The 21690-nt window shown below is 39.3% G+C and overlaps 2 protein-coding genes across 5 annotated transcripts in view; one reads left to right on the top strand and one right to left on the bottom strand.

Annotated features, from left to right (window-relative positions):
- Window positions 1–13611, bottom strand: part of ORC4 (origin recognition complex subunit 4) — a 55187-nt gene extending 41576 nt beyond the window's left edge. The window contains exon 1 of one of the 3 annotated variants that reach the window (XM_045575289.1): window positions 13503–13611. The gene's annotated coding sequence lies outside the window, so the exon portion shown is untranslated. Of the gene's footprint in view, window positions 1–12459; window positions 12597–13502 lie in introns of those variants that run through there. The other 2 variants (XM_036421222.2, XM_045575290.1) reach the window with 2 other exon arrangements.
- MBD5 (methyl-CpG binding domain protein 5) overlaps window positions 12731–21690 on the top strand; it is a 352400-nt gene continuing 343440 nt past the window's right edge. Inside the window, exons 1-2 of one of the 2 annotated variants that reach the window (XM_036421216.2) lie at window positions 12731–12897; window positions 13524–13560. The gene's annotated coding sequence lies outside the window, so the exon portion shown is untranslated. Of the gene's footprint in view, window positions 12898–13474; window positions 13561–21690 lie in introns of those variants that run through there. The other variant, XM_045575288.1, reaches the window with a different exon arrangement.

Genomic DNA, 21690 nt, shown 5'->3' with positions numbered 1-21690 from the left:
GAAACTTGGAGTTTTCAGCCCTTCCACATTCTCTTGAGAAAGTGAAATTAACTAATCATGCCTGTGTGAAATCTCCATAAAAATCTAGAAGGGTTTAAAGAATTTCTGGGTTGGTGACCAGGTGGAGATATTGGGGAGTGGCATGCCCTGAGAGGGTATGGAATCTCCATATCGCTTTGCCAGACCCTGCTATGCACCTCTTCCTTCTGGCTGTTCCTGAGTTATAGTCTTTTATAATGAACTAGAGGCCCAAGGCATGAAATTCATGCCAGGGGCTTTGACCCCTACCACTGCCTTTGCCTCCTCCCCCACCCCCCAAAGGCAGCAGGAAGGAAGGACATCTGGAAGGACGTCTGATCTAATTAGCATATTACACTTATATTATTATAGATTGTAATCTAGTAAGTAAAATGCTTCTCTAAATTTTTTGAGCCAGTCTAGCAAATTAATTGAACACAAGGAATGGGTAGTTTAAATGTGTTGGTCAGAAACACAAATGACAAATTTGACTTGCAACTGGTGTCTGAAGAGGCTGGGAGAGGGGGACAGTCTGTGGAACTGAGCCAATTATTTGTTGAATCTATGTTTTCCCAAGTAAACAATTTCAGAATTAAGTTGGATTTAGGATACTCAACCAGTGTCCTAGAATTGTTGGGCAGGTGAAGAATACCCACACAAAGCTGGAATTCCATGGAGAAGTATTTAGTATTAAACAAACTTACCAACTTACTAAATAAAAAAATAAATATGCAACATTTGCAACATGTAACCTATAAAGCTAGAAAATAAATGAAGTAAACAAAAGAGTGTATAACAAAGAATAAAGACCAAGGCACAAAACTGATGAAGTAAATTTTTAAAAATGTTTTTATTGCCGAATCCGGTTTGGCTAAGTGGATAGAGCATTGGCCTGCGGACTGAAGGATCCAGGGTTCTATTCCGCTCAAGGTCACGACCTTGGTTGCGGCCACATCCCCAGTAGGGTGTGTGCAAGTGGCAGCAGATTGATAAAATATTTTTTTTTAAAAAGAAACTGAAGTAAATAGGTCTTTAGTGTGAGATTTTTATGTTCACTCAGCTCAAAGTTAGACTGTCATAAGGTGTTAGGAATTTCCCCACAGATTTTTTAAAAATAAGGTCTGAGAGTTGTTCTTTTAGTATAAAGAGGAGCTCTATTGATATGATGGTCTGGCCCTGGGCTAAGGGAGACAGTCTATATTCCTGTGATTAGGTTACAGCTTTGTTTTGTGTGTGCAAGAGCCTGTGGCCCCTGGGCTGTGCCCATGTTTGTGGGTACTTTTTAGCTAGATATTTGTGTACATCTGAGATACTGGAGTAAATTTCTCAAGTGGAATTGCAGGATTAAAGTCTATACAAAATTGAGGCTTCTAGTAATAAGTGGTTTTGCCATTATTGTGTGTTAACCACAGCCTTACCAACCGTGACTATTCTTTTAATTAAAATGAAACAAGCACAAGATCTGCATTTTTATGGAGATTTATTTTGTTATTTTTTCCTAACTTATTTTGTATTAATACCAGAATATGACTTAATTTTGCTACTTATCATCAATAGGTCATAAGGCAGAGAGAGGAATGTTAAAAAGTGGAACTTTTCAATTTGCTACATTGATGTAGTAGAGCTTCATCTATAAAGTTTGTTTTTACCCTTTGTCCAGTTTTATTAATAAAGGTTTTACCAAGTGCATAAAATAAAGTAAAATGGCCTGCATATTTATCTTGATACTGGAACTGTTTAAATTCTTCTGGACCTTGTTTTGAATGTTTGGTTAAAGATTAAATTCCCAAACCGCCTGGGGCTATTGCCATTGGTATGCATAGTTTTGAACACCCTTTCTAGTTCTTTCATGATGACTGATTTGTTCAGGTTTTATGCCTCTACTTTTCATACTATTTGTTATTTATTTTATTAAAAATTACTTTATCACCCCAGCTGGTGTGGCTCAGTGATTGAATGAGGTCACGTCTTCATGCCATGTTAGGGCACATGCCCAGTTAAGTCCCTTCCTTTCTGAAATCAATAAAACCTTTTTTTTTAAAATATATTTTATTGATTTTTTACAGAGAGGAAGAGATAGGGATAGAGAGTTAGAAACATCCATGAGAGAGAGATATCAATCAGCTGCCTCCTGCACACTCCCTACTGGATATGTGCCTACAATCAAGGTACATGCCCTTGACCTGAATGGAACCCGGGAGCCTTCAGTCGGCAGGCCTATGCTCTATGTACAGAGCCAAACCAGTTAGGGCTACTTCAGTTTCTTATACCAGAGTTTATCATGTATGGCTTTCAATCAGAACATAACAAAGTGGACTAAAAGTAAAAATAAACATACTTTGATGAGATTGAAGAGACACAATGAGACTTAGGTAAGGCAACAATTTTAAAATTAAGCCTGGGAATTTAATATGCTAAGAGCTCTAATGAAAAAAAGCAAATAACCTGCAATTATAGACGGGCAACATAAGCAGAGATGGAAACTCTTGAGAACAAATAAAAAAGAAATGCCAGAAATTGAAAACAACAAAATAGAAATAAAGAATGAACTTGATATGCTTAACAATGTATAAATGATAATGATCAAGTAAAGACTATTATAAGAAACTAGAGTCCCAGCACGCAAAATCACACTAGACTAGGGGTGTCGAACTCAATCAGAGAAGGGGCCAAAATCTAAAATCCAGCCTAAATCGCGGGCCGAATGGTTTACTGAACAGTCATAAACTGTCATTGTGATGGAAATGCAGCGGAGTGCAGTGATGACAGAGCGGTGCGGGCCACATTGCAAGGCCTGGCGGGACGGATTTGGCCCGCGGGCCTTGTGTTTGACACATGTGCACTAGACCATGATCTGGTGTGCCACAGGACCCATCAATGCATCTCCTAGTGATCAGTTATTATGACCACAGGATTTCTGTTATATAGACTAGAGGCCTGGTGCATGAAATTCGTGCAGGGGGGAGGGCAGGGTATACCTCAGCCCAGTCTGCACCCTCTCCAATCTCGGACATCCCTCTCACAATCCAGGATTGCTGGCTCCCAACTGCTCACCTGCCTCTGCCTGATTGCCCCTAACTGCTTCTGCCTGCCAGCCTAATCACTCGCTAACACTCCCCTGTCAGCCTGATCAATACCTAACTGCTCCCAGGCCAGTCCAATTGCCCCTAACTGCCCTCCTCTGCCAGCCTGGTTAGCATCATTGCTCTCCCTGCTGGCCTGGTTGCCCCCAATTGCCCTCCCCTGCAGTCCTGGTCCTCCCTCTAAACAGCCCTCCCCTGCTGACCAGACTCCCTCAACTGCCCTTCCTGCTTGCCTACAACTGCCCTCCTCTGCAGGCCTGGTTACCCACAACTGTCCTCCCTTCAGGCCTGGTCCCCCCAACTGCACTCCCCTGCAGGCCTGCCCCCCACCCCAACTGCCCTCCCTTGCTGGCCTGGTCTCCCCCAACTGCTCTCCTCTGCTGTCCTAGTCACTCCTAATTGCCCACAATTGCCCTCCTCTGCAGTCCAGCTTGAGGCGGCCACCTTGTGCTTTGAAGTGATGGTCAATTTGCATATTAATCTTTTATTAGATAGGATAGGAGCAAGAAAATGGCAATATTCTATTATATGATACTGTATTACCTGTTAAGTGCTACAGCGTTATTTGAAAACAGACTTGGATTGCTTACAAATGTACACTGCAAACCCTATAGTAACTACTAAATGAACATTTTGTTTTTATTTTTAAAGAGGAGGAACTGTGGAGGGGTGGAGGTAGGAAAGCAAATGGATATAACATGATTGACTAAAATCAGAGAAGGCAGAAAATGAAAGACAAAGGGGGAAAAAAGAACAAAGGCAACACAGAGAAAACAGCAATAAATGTGGCAGATATAATTCAACTATATCAGTATCACTTTTAAATGTTAATGGGGTAAAAACACCAATTAACCTGTTAACCAAGTGGGACCTATAAATATGTCAAACGTAAACAATATCGGGAACGGGTAGGACATATGAATACGTCCTTGAAATATATGTTGCGCCCCCAGAGGGACGGTATATATTTTTTGTAATTTAAAAAAAAAAAATTTTATTGATTTTTTACAGAGAGGAAGGAAAGGGGAGGGATAGAGAGTTAGAAATAGATGAGAGAGAAACATCGATCAGCTGCCTCTTGCACATCCCCCACTGGGGATGTGCCCGCAACCAAGGTAAATGCCCTTGACTGGAATCGAACCCGGGACCTTTAGGTCCGAAGGCTGACGCTCTATCCACTGAGCCAAACCGGTTTCGGCTATTTTTTGTAATCTTTATCATTGTTTGTAAAATTTATAATTTTTTAATTCGACGTGTCCATTTTTTTTTGTCGGTATTCTTTTCTATTTTTTTTTGTTGTAATTTTGTATTTTCCTTTGTGCTTTATATATATATAAATAAACAATATATATATATATATATATATATATATATATTTCATTTATTTTCATTAAGTATAAATAAAAAAAAATAATATGAAATTACGTCCTCCGGGGGTGACGTACTGACAAGTCCTAGTGAAAGAGTACGCGCCCTTTACAGGTTGCATCATTAAAAAGGGAACTCCCCGGTTAACAGGTTAATAAGTAGAGGCTGTGACAGTAGGTAAACAAATAAGACCCAAGTGTATACTTTCTACAAAACACTTAAATGTAATAACACACATTAAAGTACAAGGATGGTGGGGGAGAGTTATACACTAATCAAAAGAAAATTGAAGTAGCAACATCAACTATTATAGAACAAATATCAGAGTGAGAAGTATTACGATTAAATAAGGCATTACATAATGATAAAGGAATGAATTCTCTAATAAGACAATTCTTAATATGTGAGTGCCTAACAACTGCCTAACATCAAAAGGTCAGAGTAAACGAAACAAAAATTGATACGACTGCAAGAAGAAATTGATTAATCCACTTTATACTTGGAAGATATCAATATCCCTCCAACAGTAATTGACAGAAAATCACTAATGACATACTTGAATTGGACAGAACTACAAGTCAAAAAGACGTAACTGACATTTATAGAATACTGCATCCAAGAACAGAATGCATATTCTCCTCAAACTGACATAGCACATTTATCTAGATAGACCACATTCTGAGAAAAAGAAAAAAAAAAAGGAAGAAAGTATATAAAGTATGCTCTAACACTTTGATAAAATTAAGATAGAAATAAACAGAAAATGCCCCAATAAGCTGGTAAATGCCCCAATGCAGAGCTTAAACAACAGACTTCTACAAAACACATGGATCAAATAAGAGAAATTAAAAAAAAATACTTATAAATAAAATAAAAATTAAAATAGAACTTATCAAATGTATGACATATAGCAAAAGCAGTCCATAGAGGAAAATTTATAGCACTGAATGCATATATTAGGACAGAAAAAAAGACCTAAAAGCAATCATCTAAGTTTCCACCTTATGTAATAAAAAAAAGGAAAGCAAATTAAGCCCAAAGTAAGAATAATAAAAAGTTAGAGAACAGGCCAATTAAACTGAAAACAAGAAATCATGAAAAACTCGTTCAGCCTAAAATAAAAACTGATAAAGCTAAATACATAAATGAATAAAACTGACAAACCTCTAGCCAGGTTAAAACAAAACAATAAAAAAGAACAGGCCCAAAGAATTAATATCAGACAAGATATTAACATCAGAAATTAAAGCAGGACCATCACTACTGATCTCATAGACATTAAAAGAAAAGCTATCATCCTTTCAACTTTAACTTTGCCGACGCTGATCAACTTTATGGTCAAAACTTCATACTGATCTCTATTCCCATATCTATCAAGAAAGCAGCAAACAACTAAAATTATGTTGTTTTTATTGGAGGTAGGAAAGAGATTGGGAGACTTATGTGAGATTAAGGGGAAAAAGAATTTAGGGGAAACTAGCAATCCCAACACATGCTTGTTTGAATATAGGCACATAGGGCATGATTTGGGAATGAAAGGGGGAGTAGAACTAAAAAAGAATTGGGGAACAACTTTCGATTTCAGGTTTTATCTACATTCTAGTTTATAATATCAACTCGTATTATTTTCCCATTTAAGCATTCAGTAAAATGTGAAAAGCTATTCAATCCCACCAGCAAATCCTATCCAAAAAGAATCCTAATGTATAAAAAGCCAGGGGCTGTCATAACCTATCAGTGTTTCCCAAAGTGTGGTACGTGTACCCCCAGGGGTACGGGAAGAGTTTGGTGGGGGTACATGTTGCACCGGAGTTTGGTGGGAATATGCACTGCACTGTGCTTAGCTACACCTATTCTACATTCTCATGAGTATGAGGGCTATTCAGCTTTACGAAAATTAGAGAAGGGGTACACATATGTCAAAAGTTTGGGAAACACTGAAAAATGACCAAATGGGTGACTGAAAGGCAACCTGCGTAGAGCAACCAGGCCGGCAGGGGGAATAGTGAGGGAAGACCAAAAGACTGAACAGCAGGCTGCAGGGGGCGACCAGGCTGGCATGGGTGTTAGTGAGGGTCAACCAAACAACTGAACAGCAAGCTGTGTTGAGGGGACTAGATAGATGGGGGGGACAGTTGGGGATGACCAGGCTGGCATTAAGAGACAGTTGGAAGCAACCAGGTCAACAGGGCAGAGGCAGTAAGGAGCGATCAGGACAGAGACCAAAGCCTCTATTCCACTCCATCAAAAGACAAGAGGTTCTATTGAGGGCAACACAGAAGAAGTCTACACTAGGGATATCAGGCTCATTAGAAGGTAAGGCCATTACAGATGGAAAAAAATTGAATACTAATATTCATGAGCTCTCTGCTTTCACTTGCTTTTCCAAGCATTGGCAATCAGGCTTAGTTCTTGGAGCAGGATTTCTTGGTTCAATAGCACCTGCAGCTTCCATCTACTGATTTTTAATAACAATCGAATCCTAGAACCGGTGACTTAGAGGCATGAGACTGAAAAATTCTTTGCATTCAACTCTTGTTAGCCCAATAGAAAAGGTTTCCAAATATCGAAGACATGCACCTTAGTGTTTTTTCCTCCAATATGTACCCCAGCCAAATTTTTCCTCAGTGAGAAGCATCAATAGTTAGCAATTCCTAGCCAAGTTCATAAAGACCCAAAATAGCTTTCTACTGCCCCTTACATAAATTTGAACACACAATCAAGGATCATAAAAGAGTTGGGAAACAAAAACATACAAAGATAAAGCAAAGAGAAATAAATTTCAAAGAAAACTTTAAGTCCATAAAAAAGAAAAGAAACACACAAAACCAAACAAAGAAAAACCAACCACTAGGATTCTGTGAAAAACAAAACAAAAAACAAAAACAAAAAAAGCAGAGATCAGAAAAGCTATTGTAAATAAAAGTATGAGAACTGAAATGAAAATCTTTAAACATTTTAAAAAATCAAGTACACTTTCCAGTGTAAAGCATAAAATTGCAAAAACATAAAAAACGGGGGAAATAAAACAGGTCCAGTAAGACAATGTCTAATTGCACTTTCAGAACAAAATACACAGAAGCAAAGAAATTACACAAAAAGTATCAGGAACTTTTTCAGAGCTGAAGGATATAAGTTACAAAATGAAAAGGTCCTATGGAATGCACAAAAAAGTGCATTCATTTCACAAGACTATGACATTTCAGAATAGTGAGCACAAGAAGAGAAAATTCTATAAGCTTTAAACAAAAAGGCTTCAGAAGCTTTCATGAGAGAAAAGTGAAATGCAAAGTGTTGAAAATTAGAAGTTTCATATTTTATATAAGACACTAAAAATTCCTTCACAATTCTGAAGAAATACATTCCTAACTTAGAATTCTATATCCAAATTACAGCCATATAAAGCAGATATTATAGGAACATAATGCCTCAACACATTTGCCTTTTACAATAGATAGCTACTGGAAAACATGACCAAATAAAGAGAAGGAGCATATAAGATAAGAATTACATGGGACACAAACAATAGATGATCCATCATGGAATAGAGGCTGCATGAAGGACAACATTATTAAGTAATTGGCTTAATATGGAAGCAGAATATTCCAGGAGAAATTGATAAAAATAACCAATACTTTTGAACCTATGGAAAGGATATGCTGACAACCATCAGTTAGTTTGGAAGTGCGTTAATGATAAATACTGAAAAACTGAAGTATCTGTGGAATGATGGGGGGGTGGTTGGGTTGTTTGTGAGGAAAAAAATCAAATTTATAGCATCCATAGTGGGAAGTCAACAAATAATGAAATGAAAAAAAAATCAAGAGGTGACAATATAAGATGTTATTTAGAAATATGGAAGTAAATAGCAAAAGAATGTGCCAAGAAAAAAAATTTTTAAGGTGTTGCCCCCTAGAGATGAGAAATAGCCACTTTGTTCAATATTATACCCTTCAAGGGGCTTGAGAAAGGTGAGGGTATAAAGGTCCACGCATTTTGGTCCACCATGGTGCCAACTCTGATTGGCAATATTCTGGATAAGAGAACTTGGAATAAATGAGTTTCCCTGCCTGTTGTGCTCAGTTGATTGGAATGCTATCCCGTATATGGAAAGATAATGGGTTCGATTCCCCGGTCAGGGCATATACCTAGGTGTGGGTTCAATCCCTGGTGCAAGTACACATGTAAAGCAACTGCCCATGATTTTCTCTAACACTGATGTTTTTCTCTCTCTCTAACCTCCTTTCTCACTAAAATAAACATCTTTGGGTAAGGATTATATATATGTGTGTGTGTATCTAACCTAATAAGAATAAAGTAATATGACAATTAACCATCACTCTACTACATCAGCCATGCCCACCAGCCAATCAGAGTATGAAATTAACCCAACAAAGATTAATTTGCATAATTGAAGGGAAGGAGGAATGAAGAATGAAGACAGCATAGAAGGAAGAGGAAGGGAAAGTGGAAAGCAAGGCGGCTGCGGCTAAGCTGAGGGATGCCCCTTGAGTGCACAAATTTCGTGCACCTGACCTCTAGTCTATCCTACCTAATAAAAGAGTAATATGCAAATTAATCATCACTCTGCTGCACCCGTAAGCCATGCCCACCAGTCAATCAGAGCAAGTATGCAAATTAACCCCAACCAAGATGGCTACAGCCACAGAGCAGTTTGGGTTTCTCTGGCAATGGAAGAAGCCAAGCTTTCCGCCTGCCTTAGACAGCCTAGGCCTCCACTCAAGGCTACAAAGTTTCAATTATAGAAGGTAAACAAATTCAAACAGAAATGGAGGCAGCCATGGAGCAAGCAGAAAGCTTGGCTCCACTCCAGGCTAAAGTTTCAATTGTAGAAGGTAAATAAATTCCAGATACCAGGGCCTCCGCTTGGGTTGCTGGGAGGCTTGGGTTGCTTGGAGGCGTGGCTGGCCTGCAAACCACCACGGGCCCCTTGCCCAGGCCACCCCACACCCCAAGGGAACCCCCACCCTGATCCAGGGCATTCTTCAGGACAAACCAGCTGGCCCCCACCCATGCACCAGGCCTCTATCCTATCTAATAAGAGTAATATGCAGATTGACCATCACTCCAACTCACAAGATCAAGATAGCTGGCCCCATGTGGTCAAAGATCCTGCCCCCATATGGACACATATGGCCACCACAAGATGGCCAGCAGGGGAGGGCAGCTGGGGTTGATCAGCTCTGCAGAGGAGGGCAATTAGGGGAGACCAGGCCGGCAGAGGGAAGTTGGGGGCAAATAAGCTGGCAGAGGAGCAGTTAGACATTAATCAGGCTGGTATGGGAGTGATTAGGGGGTGATCAGGCTGGCAGACAGAAGCAGTTAGGGACAATCAGGAAGGAAGGAAGGCAGGCGAGCAGTTGGGAGCCAGCAATCCTGGATTGTGAGAGGGATGTCTGACTGCCTGTTTAGGCTTGATCCCACCCAGCCTATACAGGCAGTTGGATATCCCTCGAGCGGTCCCAGACTGGAGAGGGTGCAGGCTGGGCTGAGAGACAGCACCACCCCCTCCCCTCATGTACTAATTTTGTGCACCAGGCCTCTAATATATATAAATATATATATCTCCTTTCAATCTATGCAAATAGATTGAAAGATAGAACAACCGAACTGGTTGCTATGATGTACGCTGACCAATACGGAGCATGCACAGAACATGGTGGATGTTGGTAGCAGACAGCAAAGTGTTGAACATGTCAGGCATTGGCTGCAAGAGATGGTGGAAGTGGGGCCGCCAGACCAAGGTGGGGCGCCAATCGCTGTCATTAGTGTGAACCTCTTGTGGTTACTGAAAATTCTTAGTTCCTGACCACTGCAGTCCCACCAGGTACTCACACCTGCTGCTGGCGCTGGACCCACTGCTCACACTCATGGCTGGCGCTGGCCCCGATTGCCCCTGTGGGCTTCTCCATCTCCCCCCGTCTCTGAGGGCCAATTGGAGCCAGCAGCTGCCTCTTGCACCCACTGCCAGCACCGGCCCCACCCGCACCCAGAGCTGGTGCCAGAGCCACTGCTAGCAACCATTGCCAGCACATGGCACCAGTCCAGATCGCTCAGTGCTGTCAGTATGTGAGAGAGGCAGCTGTTGACCCCAATCGCCCCTGAGGGCTTCTCCACCTCCCCATGTGGGGCAATTGAGGCAGCAGCCGCCACTCACACCTACTGAAGTACCAGCCCTGTCTTGTACCTGCTGCTGGCGCCAGCCCCAATCCCTCCATGCACCATCAGCAGGTGGGAGCAGAGCTGGTGCCATCAGCGCCTGGGAGCAGCAATGGCAGGAGCCGGGCTGCATGCATACAGGGGATGAGGGGCTCCAGTGCAAGGGGCTGGGCAGGGGTGCAAACGATGGGACAAGACCTCCCCTGTGCCAAGTGCAGCCTAGAGGCCCTCAGTTGCTTTCAAGGTACACGAATTCATGCACTGGGCCCCTAGTACATAATATGTAACTCATTCACAGACAGTTAAATACAGGCAAAACTGTTCTATATTATTTTAGGAATGCTGGCATAGCTAGCTAAAAAAAATGTAGGACATAATTACCATAAAATCCAAAACCTGTTAACTCTTGAGAGTGGTGAGGAGGGAGGAACATCAGGAATAGATGGGGGTAGACCATGTCTCCAGGGCCAACAATGTTCTAGTTCCTGACTTTGGTAATGATTACAGATTGTTCATGGCATTCATTAGACTGCATATCTATAACTGGTTCATTTTTTATATACTTAACCACACAAAAAGACTTTAAAATTGTTATCTAAGGCACTTTATTTGCTATGCTATGTATTTTTCTGTTATAAAGTGATGAACATTTGGTTTTACTATATACAAAATTTTAAGGTTCTAGTTTTCATTTCATTTGACAAGATTACAGCACACACAGAAAGTAGTAAACACTAGGATATGATGTAAAATAGGGTCCACTGCTAAAACACAATGAAAAAAAAAAAAAAGAAGTACCTTTAATTGATAGTTTACCCATTACAGATTAGGTAATACCAACACAAATAAATGTGAGAAATTTTAGATTCTTGGTCTTCATAGAACCCATAGATGGGTGATAATCTTTCACAGTTCCTTTACAAAATAAGGCCAACTGAAAGACTGAAATGATTTAAATTGTAAAAAGAGAGTATGCAAAAGAAACAGTGCTATTTTATTTTAAAAAGCTTTACTAATGCAAATTCATGAGTCCTTTCTTAAATATTTTTGGAATTCTGATCTTATGAGGGAAACATTATTTTCAGCAAAAATATGTAGCATTTGATTGAGAAACCAAAGACTCTACACCCGAGGCTAGTAACAAAAAACAAACAAAAAAACCACCACCATCACAAAAACCCTAAGATACCCATTTAAAGATCTCTCTATACCGTAGAAAGTAAAAATTGAGATATGCCCCTTCTTTATCCACAGCAACCTCCGAGATCAAGGACTACACAGCCCACCATCCCTTCCTGAGAACAGGCACAGGCGTTGTTGCAGGAACAAACGCAAGACCCAGGGAGCGAGAAATCCCACCAAGACCTCCCAGCCTGCTCATCCTCAAAGTCACTCCGGAATCCCAGGGAGGGCAGCTAAGTCATGTCAGCATCGCTTCCGGTCCTAGAAGTTGTCATTCACACAGGGAGCTTCTGTCCCCGGATAGGTTTCTGCTCCGGGTCGAGGCAGCAGTCACCAGTCATCTGCAGGGGCTCCAAGTCCGTGGCCCTCTTTACACCAGGATCTCAGCCCGCTACAGACCTAGCCTTACCGGGACTCCTGCGCCCACCCGGGACCCGTGGGCAGGGTGGCAGGGTGACAGGGTGGCAGGGAGGCCCGGATCAAGGAGCCCGCCTGCTTTCTGGCCTACCTGGCCTATGCGAGCCAGCCCCCTTCTGCATCCCCAGTCTCCAAAGCCTTTCGCCCTCCCCCCTTTACACTGCCTTTCACCGCCGGCGCCCCTAGTAGGGGCCAGCCTTCCCCACGTTACCTCTCACCGGAAAATCCGCCCTCACGAGGGCAGAGCGGAGATCCAGCAGCAGAGGGAACAGTCCCGCACGTTCGCCGCGCAGCGGGATCGCACCGGTCCCACCTGCGACCGCTAAGGATACACCGCTCCTCCCGGCATGCGGCGCGCGCACGCGCCTCTCCCGCCCCGCCCACCACCCGCCCCGCCACGTGACCCCCCTGTCGCCTCCGCCACGCCCACTTCCGTTCCTCCACTTTCTCTTAGGAGGGAGGAGGGGGGCTGAGGGTGGTACGGAGTAGCGACTTCCTCCTACTTCTCGCCCCCGCCCCTCTACCCCCTGCCACAATGACTTCCGGGTCGAGGGAGCCTCACAGCCTTCTGGGAAATCGTCTCATTTCCTCCCCTCCCCCTTCGCCTGCCTTCAACCAACCAGCCTCCCATCAGTGAGGGGCATGCGCAGTGAGTGCCTGCCGTCTCTTCTACCCGATCTTCCCCCCTCCCCCCCAAAAGCAGAGAGACCCCAGCAGCAGCAGCAGCTGATGATGAAGAGAGAGGCAGTGGCAGAGGGGGGGGCACCTTTTATTTCTATTTTTAAAGGGACAGGACACTCATTTTACCCCACTTTAACCTTGAATTGAGGGGGGGGGGGCTGGGGGGAAGGCGACTGAGTTCCTTCCCCCACCCTCCAGCCCTGAGACCAGAGAGGGGGATTGAACCAAAGGGAGAAGGAGACGGAGTTTCTTCTTCTTCTTCGAAAACCCCCATCTACGGACTCCTACCCCTTTCACCCCTCCAAGTAGCCTCCTTCCCGAGCCCTCTCCACCCTCCTCTCTGGCCGCGAGAGAGGAGAGAAAGAGACCCAAAGCCTCTTAGCAACACAGACCCTTCTCTGCTATTGCTGCTGCTGCTGCTGCTGCTATTGCTGCTGCTGCTGCTGCTGCTACTGCTGCTGCTTGGCCCTGGCTGGAGACATCTCACTACACCCAGGAGCAGCCACTTCCCCAGCTCGCCTCCTCCTCCGCCGCCGCCGCCTCCTCCTCCTCCTCCACTCCCCCCTTTATTACCCTTTGTGTCATCCTCCACAGCTCCAGGGAAGGCACTCAAAAGTGGGGGGCAGGAAAGGTAAGTGTGTCTGTGGGGGCTCGATCGCCTTCCTCTGGCTCTGACTTTAACTCCGGGGCAACAGTAGCACCAAACCGTGTACGCAGTGTAGCTCCGGGGTGAGGAGGGGGTGGTGCTGGGGGGGGGGGGGCGGTGTGGGAGGGGTCGGAGTGGGGAGGGGTGTGTGAGGTGGGTGCCCATCCTGTCAGGGGAGGAAGGGCACTTTTGTTAATATTTGCTGTTGTCAAAAGTGGTTTCTCTCCTTCAGCTAACATCTGATTGTGTCTTCTTCTTGCTCCAGTGGGGGAGAATACAAAAACAACCCCCCTCCTTCTTCCAAGGAGGCGCCAGGGGAAAGAGAGACAGAAAGAGGCACACTTTCTAGATGTCACTTTACAAAATTCACTGGGAGAGCTGCTTTCCCCGGGAAAAGCTCCCTTGCGTTTGTTTTCTGAGTGGAAAAATGTCGGGATCTGGATTGTATTGGAACTGCTTATCTATTTGTGGACTTGAGTGCTTCCCCCAGTTTGGGTTGTGTATGTGATTTGGGTATTGACTTCAGTGTTGGAGTAGACTTGTTTGGTTTTTGCTTTCTGGGTTAAATTTTCCATTTTTTCCCCGTTTTGTCAGACATGCAGAGAAAATTTCAAATTTTTAGTTGATAGAGGCCTCTGGTTAGGTTTTTGACTTGCATTCTTGCTTTTTTTGGTTAAATGTGTGTTTCATATATCAGCATATGAAGTTCAAAGCTGAAAATGCTTAAAGTTTTAATACCACTGGTCTTGTCTTTCCCCACATAAGATGAGAATCTACGCTGTTTCATAATTAATCTGGGCATTTTTCTAATCGTTGTAACTTGTAGGTACAAGTAATCCCCATTGAAAACTTTATGTTGTTCTGGCTTCATGGAAGGCCAAACCTCTCCATCAATAGTTTGCTGGATTGGTACAACTTTCAGTTTTAACTGAATTATTTATTTACTGTTGTAAATTGAGACGAGTTTTTCACCTCTTGGGGTACTGAACAAATTGCTCACTACATCTGAAGGGAGGCAAATTTCTAAAATATGTATTCATGACTCAAAGAAATCATGAAGTTGTAGTGAGTATATTCATTGTAGTTAGATATAAATCGAAAGATGAATCTAGATTTAGGCTTACAGAGTAACAATCTTGATAGAAATCACTATTCTTATCTTTTTACATGGTATGTTCTTATGAATGGCTTTCAAATTCAGTGCTGCATTTTATTTCACAAATGCTAGAAAGTATGTTTATAACGTAGGCCTTTTATTAGGTCTTACATTAGAGAATGGTATTTTGTTTCATACAGGCATTTCTTTATGCTTTTCTTGAAGATGGATGCAACACATATTTTCTCTCTCTCTCTCTCTCTCTCTCTCTCTCTCACACACACACACACACACACACACACACCCTTTTTTGTTACTGTATTGGTTATCTCTGATCCCATAATTTATGTCGGCAAAAAATATTTTTCTATAAAGCAGCAATGTGATCAGACTGGCAACATGAAAATAGCAATTTGATCAATTAGAAAGGATTGAAGAAAAATCTAGAAGGATGTTTGACATAAATATTTTAAAGACATGATAATACCTTTAATTTATTATTATCTTGATGTTAAAGCCAAAACATACGGCTCTTATGTTTTAGTGACAGAAAAGCATTGCATATGTAGAAATTGGTTCTGTAAAATTTTATCAACTGTGCAAAGCAGACATTTACACACAGGGAACAAAAATGCTGTGCAGCAGTAAACAATATGGCCTTACTTCTCTCCTTTCTGTTATAAATTTGAACAGTTTCTTACCTTTCTCTGAGGTATAAATTGTGCTCTTAAGCAGAAATCTGTGCCAAGTTCAAGTTTTTCTTCCAACATCAATACTATTCCAGATACACTTCGGTTTTCTTGTTCTCCCTTTAATACCTTAGTAGCCTTAACATAAGAGATAGGAAGTAGAAGTTAGTGAGTAAATCAATTTTAAGTAAATCGAATTATGTGGATAACTAGGGTGGTAGTTGCCCAGCTGAGTGAAAAACATACAGTCTTCAGCATAATACCTTTACTTACTTTGTTTCTGTTTTCCTTTGAGAACATTCCTTATTCTACCACCCTCAGGGTTCCCCTATGTGTTTTGAAGATTCCAGACTTCCTCTAGGTTGGATAATTATTTACAATTAGAAAACCTTTTATTTTTATTATGGCTTATTTTTTAAGTATTAAGATATAATTTAGGATTGTAATTTTCAGCAAGGTGATATTTTGGAGGTCACTTTATCCAGCTTTTCATATTCCATATTGCTGAAGTTCAAGAGCTTGAGGAACTTGCTCAGGGTTCCAAGACCTTTAAGTGGGCGGAGCATGGACCAGAGAACCCAGGTCACTTAACATTCACTCTGATGTGCTATTTCATTTTCTACCCTGTTTCCCCGAAAATAAGACAGTGTCTTATATTAATTTTTGCTCCCAAAGATGCTCTAGGTCTTATTTTCAGGGGATGTCTTATTTTTCCATGAAGAAGAATATGTACACATTTATTGTTAAATGAAAATAAAGGAAATTTATTACCTGTATATGGTACAGTAGTAGGGTAGTTGTCAACACAAACCAGACAAACTGTGAATCCTACAGTATCAAGAATTTACTCATTTATTCAATGACAATCATGTCATCATCTTCTGGAACATCATCATAACAATCCAATTCCTGAATTTCCTGGTGAATTTCTTGTGACTCCATTTCTTTCAGAATCAGTGGACCAAATCTCTCATGTTTAGCCTAGTGGGGGCCTTATTTTCGGGGGGGTAACTTATATTTCACTCAGAAGGAAACCTGTAAGTAGGTCTTATTTTCGGAGGATGTCTTATTTTTGGGGAAACACGGTAGTAGTTCAGTTGATTAGAGTGTCATCCCAATACAGCAAGATGGTGGGTTGGATCTCCGGTGAGGGCACATACAATAGTCAACCAATGAGTGCATAAATAAGTGGAAAAACAAAATCGATATATGTTTTTTCTCTATCTTTCTAAACTCCCTTCCTTTCAAATCAATCAATAAAAATTTAAATAAATAAATGAAACTATAATCACAATTCTGTGTATAGCACTTAAGGGTTTTAATATGGAGGCATATTCTTCTAAGAATATTAAGGTAAATAGCTTTAGAGACATAATTTTGTTCATTTATAATTTGTTGATTTTTTAAAAAATAGTTGGATTATTACTATTTTGGGAATTATTTTCAGCTTCCCATAGGGTTTATTTCCCCCCTTGCACTTCCAATTAATCGGTAAATATCACTTACTCTTAGATTAAGGAACCATATATATAAGAAGAATGCATATTGTATTATAAATATTTGTGTCTTGTTCTGTGAATTATTTAGAACTACAGATTTTTGATTTGTTAGCATTTATATCCCTTATAGCACAGTGTCTGGTGCACAGTAGGCCCTATTGGTTGTTTGTTATAATTAATATTAGAGTCAGGCATATTTGAATCTCTTTATTCCATATATGGGATGTCTTCACTTTCTCCTTTATCCTTTCCTCCTTGCTACAATTACTTCAGCATCATGATTTTTTATTTTTTTTTTTTGTAATCTTTACTGTGGCTCTCACTTTATCTAATGGCCAAGTTAAATCAAGATAGTACTCATAATAAGTAAAAACATATGCCCCTAGTTCTTTTACAGGACACAATTTGACAAAAGTGATTTATTTTAAATAAAGGATGGTAAAAAATTCCAATGAAAATCATACTAGCAAATGTTGAGGATACACCTAAATTTCATTTCACTGAGTGACTGGTATAGGAGGTTGTCATGATGATTAGGTGGCTTTTACCAGCTCTTTAAAAACAACTGTTACTTAGGTGACATGTTTCCCTGACTTTGTTTTTTTGGTCCTTACCCAGACAATTATCAACTTTCCAGTTTTCTATGGATATGAAGATTTACTCCTAGTCATCAGTGGGACCCAATGAAGTCAGCCAGAAAACCCATATCCAACCTATGTACCTTTGCAAACTTGTCTGGATTTTGAATGTATGTGCAAAACAGATTGTACTTAGCTATTATTCATTAAACATCACTTGAGTGTCTGCTGTCTGTCAGGCACTGTGCTAGGCATCAGAGAAATAAGGATGGGCCCTACAGCTACTGAAGAGATATCATAATTGTATTCTAGAAGTGTATTGGTCATATCTTTATTTTGATGTTTCTACCTACGTAAATTTTATATTAACTAAATGGATACTGTTGGGTGGAAAAATGCATGTTTAAGAAAGATATTGCTGTATTTTATTAAAAGAGAAAAATATAAAGTAAAATTTTCCACTTAATACTGTATTCTGGGGATTTCTATTCTGTATATAATTCACTAATTTTAGATCATGAAAATAGTTTATGTGGCTAGCATTGCTAGTATTTTATTGTTATATACTTTAGTTTGACAATGACCAGCACTGTTCCTTGAAGTATCTCTTAGTAAATTATTAACAAAAGATAAAAAGCAAACTTTCCCAACTTAAACCTTTTTTCTCAAAAGTAACTTTTTCCTTTTTATATCTCTTATGACAGTTTATCTTTATCTTTCATGGTTATTTGAAAGACATTGTACATTATCATTTTGAGCACTTAGTTATTTTCTATCATAGTTGAAGCTGACAGTATGATTTAACTATCATGGAGTAATTATAGTGTATACTACTTAGGAGTTTTGGAATTTTTAATGTGTACTAGATATGTTCCTCTAAGGTCCGCATAAGACACTTCCCAGTCCTTGTTCTAAATTAGTTGCAGTTCTCAATCTTGGTTTTGTGATATTGTTTCTGTAACTTTAATAAAATGAGTTGGAGGTTTCTTAGCTGTTTGAATGTTTCAAAAACAAAGAATACTATCTTGGTTCCTGTCATGGCTTTCACGTGTAATTTTAAAGTATATTAGAGAGAAAAAGATTTCATGAATTTCCTTTGCCCTCTTAAGTATAACTTTTAGAATAATACTGATTCACAATTTAAAAGAAGGAGGAGATCCCCTGCTGATACAGTATCTTGTGAAGGTAAATAGACTCTGAGAATCAATTCTTATCTCCTTCACATTCATTCTTAATTTTTTATTTTAGTAATAATCATAGTTACCACTTATTATATGGGTCTAATACTGTGATAAATTTACCAATCCCAGTCCTGGTGAACTTTGTAATATTGTCCCCATGTTACAGACGAGGAAACCTACTCTTGACAAAACAACATTGAGCATTTTATTAAATAGCAAAATAGTAAGAGTATATTCAAGACACTTTCTAAACAAAAAACAAAGTCACAATAAAGAGTTTTTATCAGTCACTAAGTATTCTGGGAAACATTAGTAAAATCATGGCCCCAGTAGCTTATTGACTGAGTGATGGAAAATTTCTAAATTTTTCAAGGTCAGAAAGACAGACAAAAACTCAATCCTTTATAAGGAGCATAGATGCAGACCACTGTGCAACTTGAAATAAAATATGCATAAAGTCATTCTTCTCTTTGGCAAAAATGACACTTAGGCCTTCTACATATTAAACTTCCTTTATCTTGCATGGAATTACATTTAGCAGTTTCCTATGCTAAATTGTTAGGAGGATCCAATGATTTGTTACCCAAAGAATATTTACATTAAAAAAATTTTATATACTTTTGTTGGTAGTGGAAAACTTAAACAAAGGAGAGTTTATATTGCCTAGTCCTTTGGTGTGTATACATGTTCCTTCTGGACCCTCTATCTTGAAATATTTCCATAATTAATAAAGTTAATAGGATTAAGTTTAGTGTCTTCTTGCCTACTGCTTAAAGTCTGCAATATTTTTAGTATTAGAATGGACAGTTTGTTGGATTCTTAAAATGTCATTATTATGATATAGTTCTTTAAAGCAGCACCTCATTAAAATACTTTTTGATCCAGTTGACCAGAGTTGATTTTTTTTACATCTTGCTTTTAGAAGAAAAGAGTAACTTTTTTTAAAATTCCGTTATATTAAGTAACTCATATCCATCCTAAATAAATACATGTTTATCTTATATGCTTAACATTGACTCTGCTATCCTGTAAGTGTGATGCCAATACATTAGGAACCATGTAGTTTAGAAATATTTTTAAATGCTAAAGAACTATTCTATGTCATCATACTTTAGGAAATAAAGTTTATAACAAATGGTTTCTTGCTTTTAAGAACTATCTGAGTAATTGATGAGACAGAATAAGTCTGTGGTCCCAAATAATTTTCTTAGATAATCTAAAAGTAATTTCAGTTAAAAGTAAAGATTCTAATTCGTCAGCATTTCTATTTGAAGTATTCTATATTATGTAAGGTTTGAGAAATTAGAAAGACTCAGTATAACTCTTCAGGGAAACACAGTGAGAACCAGGCTTAACATATATTAAGGTATATCTTCTAATATAACTGGACATAATGGAAAAAAAAATCACTAATGATACTCATACCTGTTGAAAAGTATATACTTCATTCAGAGTTGGATGTGACTAATTCTGATTTTGAGTCCTTACTTTAGCTGATCTCTATAACCTTTTCTTAGAGAACTTGTAATTAAATTCTATATCATTGAGTAATTTGTTAGGATGTATTATTTTAAAGGTAAAAAAATGAGTTATATGAATTAGTTGCCAACCTTGTAAGGGCGAAAAATCTTTGGACATGCATATTTCACTGAGTTCTTTGCCAACCAACCAAGATTTCATCAATGAGAGGAAAAATTTCTCTGAGTTGCTAGGGTTATAACTTACATTCTTGTGCTGCCTTTTCTTTTCTTAATTTAATGTCTATATATCAGAAGTTAGAAGTAGACCTAAATTGTTTCTTAAGATTGACCAAATGCTAAATTATATCTAGATTTAATCTTATATTCAAATGTATTGTTTTCTATATACAACTTAAATCCAGAAGCTAACTTAATCTGTTGAGCGTTAATTAACTTAATACATACATTCTTAATGTTACTAATACTTAAAAATAATAATCTATACTCTCTATACATACACTTGCTGATGCTGGGGGAAGGAATTATTCTGATTCAACAAAAGAAAAGTATTGATTTTTAAATAGCTTCCTTGGGATATAATGATCTTAAAAGCAGCTGCTATGTAAGAGAAAGGATTTAGTTGGAAAATTAAATGTAAAGTTTGTCATTCATGAATATTAAGCAATATCAAAATATTTGAAAGTCAAATACAAGTTCCAGTAATTTGAGAGCCTGTTTTTTTGTTTTTGGTGTTTTTGTGTGTGTGTGTGTGTGTGTGTGTGTGTGTGTGTGTCTGTTTTTTACCATTATTCCAAAATCACTTTCTTTAGACATTTGTCACACAAGAGTTTATGCTGAAGGATTTCTTGGCCATTTTAGAGACTGTAATCTAGTTAAAAGGTTTGTTTATGCTTCCCATCTCTGTTCTGCTGATGGTATTAGAATGCTAGCCAGAGCCAGACATCTAACTGTTTATAACATTGAAACTTCAATTAAAGCTACAGTGTTCAGTTCACTAGATATCAGAATACTCATACAAGCTACAAATATCACCAGTAATTCTGGTTTTCCATATCATGCTACTCTTTATGAATTCCCAACCTCCCCTCCATTTAGGAGGTATTGACATTTAATTCTTCCATGGAAGTCTAAAAATGAAAATTATCTTCTATTAGAAATAGTACAGCATTTCCTAAATTCTTTGCATAATAAAACAAATATATTATTGCATATCTTATTTAAATGGTCCCAGGTTAGTATTTTTATGATTAGTAAATTCTATAGTAGATGTTAGTTTGCTGCCATCCACCTGATGCGACTTCTGTTTCTAGTTTGAAGAACATAGCAGAATGTAGCCTATTAGAAAACAAAAGGGATAGTCACATTACTCCAGTGTTCTTATATAGAGACCCACATAATACAGATTTTAATTTAATCTTGCTTTTCTAACTGCTGCTCCTGTTCTTTGTGGTTTCTGTATTCTAATATGTGGGTAAACTGTTTTAAAAGTTGTTTTTTTTTTCTTTCATTTTACAGTTGTTAAGAATAATTTAAAAACATTTCTTCCTTGCTTCTCTTGATTTTCCTTATTAGCTTCTCTTGCACAATTTAC

Source organism: Pipistrellus kuhlii, unplaced genomic scaffold (assembly GCF_014108245.1).
Source record: "Pipistrellus kuhlii isolate mPipKuh1 unplaced genomic scaffold, mPipKuh1.p scaffold_m20_p_7, whole genome shotgun sequence".
Taxonomy (NCBI): domain Eukaryota; kingdom Metazoa; phylum Chordata; class Mammalia; order Chiroptera; family Vespertilionidae; genus Pipistrellus; species Pipistrellus kuhlii.
The sequence above is the reverse complement of the archived record's forward strand: the minus strand, read 5'-3'. Positions and strand labels throughout refer to the sequence as shown.